Here is a 5,161-nt window from a genome sequence, read left to right as displayed (position 1 = left end):
CTGTTACATGAATACCTTCAGAGCTTTTGGAGAGGTCTGAATCACTATGAGTGAGGGCTTCCCTGACTCACAAAGTTAAAAGTAGTAAAACAAACAATTTTTAAAATAAATCAACCAATAAAATACAAACACTAAGTCCAAAGGGTTTCACTGGTTTTAAAACCACTTATGGAATGCACAACTATTGAACAGGCTTACTCTGCATTCTGCTTTACTCAGGCCTGGTACATGAGCAAGTGTGAAACCAAAATTCAAAATGATATGTGAAGTGACCATTTCATTGTTGAAACCATGACCCAATAGACATTTTCTCTTTTGAAAGTTCCTACATTATCCATATATGTTCTCAAAGGGAAGGAATACACAGGATTTAGGCTGATTTTTTTTTCAGTATTTTGTGTTCCACCAGATTTATTTGAAGATCTCCTGTCCTGCATCCACTGCCCAATGCAGAAGGCCACACATAGGACAACCAATATGAGGACTTCACTTCTACAGCCTGATTAAATCATCATGAGAATATACTTTTCCTTTCATCATCAAAGATTTTTACATCAGATTAAGCAGCTCTCTTGCTTTCCCATGTTTTTCCCTGGTTTTTGTACCTTGAAATGGGTGTGCACTCTTCTCAGTCTTGATCTCCGTCTTCCCCAATAGTTCCAAACATATTCATCTGGGAAACATGTAAAGATCTTATTCGGGGCTTGTTTCATTGTTGTCAAATATCTGCCCTTGAAATTCAACTTCCACCACTGTCTCTCATATCCAAAGCTATGGGCTTGCAGAGGATTTCTGCTGAGAAATTTCACCGAAAGCTCTTATACTGCAGGTGAATGATGCCAGCAAGTCTTGACTGAATAGCTTAGGGAACAGCACTCAGCCAATTGACAGACATGACAAGGGAAAAGGGTATGCTCAAGGATAGGACATGGTAGAGATCATCTGCCAGGCCCTGGCATATTTCATATCCCATTGAAAGTACATCCATTTGTAGATTGGCAAGCATTTCCATCCACAAATTCTGAGCAGTGAAGCCTTCAGAGAGAATATTGTGGCATACCAGGCCAAGAATATTCATCCTATTTAAATCTTGCCCTACAAGGTCCTCTGTGCCACTGAGGTCTCCATGGCAACGCCCAGCATTGTGACTCAGGTCTCCTACTGCACACTTGTATCCTAGAGCCTAAACTCCAGCTCACAATGGTGCTCTGCTAATCACAGCCCAGTGTGGTTGCCAGGCCACCACAAGCTTGTGGATTTCTGTGAACTGTTTCAGCCCAACTCTGCAGCTTTCCACCTCATACAACCAAAGCCATTCCAATCATGCAGTGTTTGATTAGCCTCTCTATGTTGCCTCAGAATGTTTTTTACAGTTGTAGTGATCAAGAAAATTTGACATATTTTGAGAAGTGGAGGGAAGTAATTGGAAAACCTTTCGGTATGTCTGAGGTCTATGGGGTCCAAATTGACTACCCCAGTATTTTAAATTTTCACGCCTAGTGCCTAAAATCCACCTCACAGTGATATTCAGCCAATCTCAGCCCGGTGTGGTTGCCTGGCAACCACAAGCCTGTGGATTTCTGTGAACAGTTTCAGCCCAACTCTGCAGCTCTCCACCTCATACAACCACAGCCATTCCAATCATGCAGTATTTGATTAACCTCTCTAAGTTGCCCCCAAAATTTCTTTGAAGTTGTGGTGATCAAGAAAATTTGACATATTTTGACAAGTGGAGGGAAGTAATAGGCTCTGTCTTTAGCTCTGTTTGTGGTACATGGGGTCCTAACTTGACTATCCCAGTCTATTCAATTTTCAAACTTAGAAAGCCAAATGTTTCGGGGCAGGAAAGAAAATGCCACAATGATTTCGGTTCTGCCGAGTTTCTGGTGGCTTGGGAAGCAAACCTGCAAACCATACATGCAATCTCTGCTGGATTACTGCCACCATGGTAGTATCAGTTAGCATTAAAAGCCAGCAACCAGAAGATGAGTCCCCAAATCAAAGTGAATCCTTGCAGTGCATGAATATTTGGAGTGCCTGCTTCAACTATCCAGCTTCCTCGGGGTTCACATGTCTGCAATCGCTATTTCAAGGAGTTCTGCAGCCACTCCAGCATAACCCTGAACACTAAACATGAGATACTAGCTCAATACCAAACCAACATAATATTAGATAGCTTATCATCAGCAGGTTTTCCCAGAATTCAAATGCAACATGGTGAAATGGAAACCCTTAGAAACGGGATGCAATTGCCCCTTTCCCTAAAAATCCCAGGTATATTCTCATGGCATGGAATATTTAGACTCCACAACTCATGTAGTGAACCCAGGGACCTGGACCAAGTGTGTCTAGTTTTCTGTTGTCCTCTTTTTGGAAACAGCATCTTATGTAGTTGTTGAAAGAGGCCTTGAGATAAATTCGTAGCCCAAGATGGAGTGGAACTCCCAAGGATCCATCCACCCCAGCCCCCAGATGGCTGGGATTATAGGCATGAGCCACCATGCCAACCATGTGCACAGAGATTCTTACATAATTTGTGAAATCCCACTACTGGTCTATAGGTAGCTTCTGTGCTTCAGGCTTTAGGAATATGCCTCTCTTTGTTTTGGCTCCCCTTGTTCAGGTGTCCATTTCTATTGTGATAAGCTCCAAGGCCCGAGGCAAGGGGGTGGCTGCCCTTCCTCTGGTGTGTCCTTGGATCATTACTGCCCAGGTGAACAGGGTTCAAATATATTGGACCCTGTGTATTTGAAAAGGAAATGAGTAAAGATTCATGAGTTAATGTGGACATGCCAGGGAACTGAGGGGCCATGATAGAGACAAAACTTCAGGCCATGGGCTGAAGGCTGAGGCTTCTGTACCTCTAGCTTCTTGAATAGTGTTTACATGGGCCTGCTGAGCAATTGTGTACTCTCAAAAGGTATTTCATGGGTTTTGTTTTAATTTATTTTGTTTTTTGCTTTGGTTTTTTACATGAAAGGAACAGTACCGTGGTTTGAAGAAGCTGGAGTGTCTTACCTAAGAGAAATTTGAAAAAAGGGACAATTCAGCAGCCAAGAATTTCTCTAATGCCCTTGGCGTTTTCAAAAAAGTGACATAAAGTTGAGCGTGTCATGTCCATGTCACTTTACCAAAGATTATACCTCCTATTTGATAGGAATTACTGTTTCTTTGAAAGTTCAACCTGCACTGAAATAAAGATAATCCCTCCTTTCCTCATTCTTCTTGAAACCATATCCTTTGTTAGTTATATTTTCTTACGCAGAAACACTTGGACATGACTACAGCAAGAGTTTCCCTTTGGTGGAATTTCCATGGAGACACATGAAGTAATACTGCACAACTTCAAGTGAAGTGCACTGTCCCTTGACAATGGCAAGTCTGGGCAAACCTCTAGTAACTGAAAATCTTAGAAAGTCTGAAAGTGAGTGAATGAAAATGGGCCTCTCCACATTTGGACAGGGCCTCTCCTGAAGCACACATTTGTGGAAAAAGTAATTATGAGAGACGAATGAACTCCCAAAACGGAATGGAAATTTTCTGGTTTAGGCCTGGAACGCTATGGCCTGGAGCCCTGTGGTTCTAACTGGATGAGCAAAGTGTGAGCAGAGATCAAAATAAAACACACACCATTTAGGGAACTCGATACTTAACCAGGTGTGCAGAGTAGTGGCAAACTGTACTTGTGTCAATTTGCTCAAATCCTGTCTTCACAAGAAAGTAAATTCCAGCACGACCAGTGACTAGAGGAGGACACATTGCAAAGGACTTGTAAAAAGTCCAACACTGAATTTAGCCCAACACTGAATTTAGATGAAAAGTGGCAGAGTCTGTTAGTCTTTCAAGTTTTAATAGGAGAAACTTACAACATGTAATAGCTGTTACATGAATACCTTCAGAGCTTTTGGAGAGGTTTGAATCACTATGAGTGAGGGCTTCCCTGACTCACAAAGTTAAAAATAGTAAAACAAACAATTTTAAAAATAAATCAACCAATAAAATACAAACACTAAGTCCAAAGGGTTTCACTGGTTTTAAAACCACTTATGGAATGCACAACTATTGAACAGGCTTACTCTGCATTCTGCTTTACTCAGGCCCGGTACATGAGCAAGTGTGAAACCAAAATTCAAAATGTTATGTGAAGTGACCATTTCATTGTTGAAACCATGACCCAATAGACATTTTCTCTTTTGAAACTTCCTACATTATCCATATATGTTCTCAAAGGGAAGGAATACACAGGATTTAGGCTGATTTTTTTTTCAGTATTTTGTGTTCCACCAGATTTATTTGAAGATCTCCTGTCCTGCATCCACTGCCCAATGCAGAAGGCCACACATAGGACAACCAATATGAGGACTTCACTTCTACAGCCTGATTAAATCATCATGAGAATATACTTTTCCTTTCATCATCAAAGATTTTTACATCAGATTAAGCAGCTCTCTTGCTTTCCCATGTTTTTCCCTGGTTTTTGTACCTTGAAATGGGTGTGCACTCTTCTCAGTCTTGATCTCCGTCTTCCCCAATAGTTCCAAACATATTCATCTGGGAAACATGTAAAGATCTTATTCGGGGCTTGTTTCATTGTTGTCAAATATCTGCCCTTGAAATTCAACTTCCACCACTGTCTCTCATATCCAAAGCTATGTGCTTGCAGAGGATTTCTGCTGAGAAATTTCACCGAAAGCTCTTATACTGCAGGTGAATGATGCCAGCAAGTCTTGACTGAATAGCTTAGGGAACAGCACTCAGCCAAATGACAGACATGACAAGGGAAAAGGGTATGCTCAAGGATAGGACATGGCAGAGATCATCTGCCAGGCCCTGGCATATTTCATATCCCATTGAAAGTACATCCATTTGTAGATTGGCAAGCATTTCCATCCACAAATTCTGAGCAGTGAAGCCTTCAGAGAGAATATTGTGGCATACCAGGCCAAGAATATTCATCCTATTTAAATCTTGCCCTACAAGGTCCTCTGTGCCACTGAGGTCTCCATGGCAACGCCCAGCATTGTGACTCAGGTCTCCTACTGCACACTTGTATCCTAGAGCCTAAACTCCAGCTCACAATGGTGCTCTGCTAATCACAGCCCAGTGTGGTTGCCAGGCCACCACAAGCTTGTGGATTTCTGTGAACTGTTTCAGCCCAACT

Source organism: Cavia porcellus, unplaced genomic scaffold (genome assembly GCF_034190915.1).
Source record: "Cavia porcellus strain 051 isolate PalLab524CR breed Dunkin Hartley unplaced genomic scaffold, mCavPor4.1 scaffold_82, whole genome shotgun sequence".
In the NCBI taxonomy this organism is placed as follows: domain Eukaryota; kingdom Metazoa; phylum Chordata; class Mammalia; order Rodentia; family Caviidae; genus Cavia; species Cavia porcellus.
Note: the sequence above shows the minus strand (reverse complement) of the source record.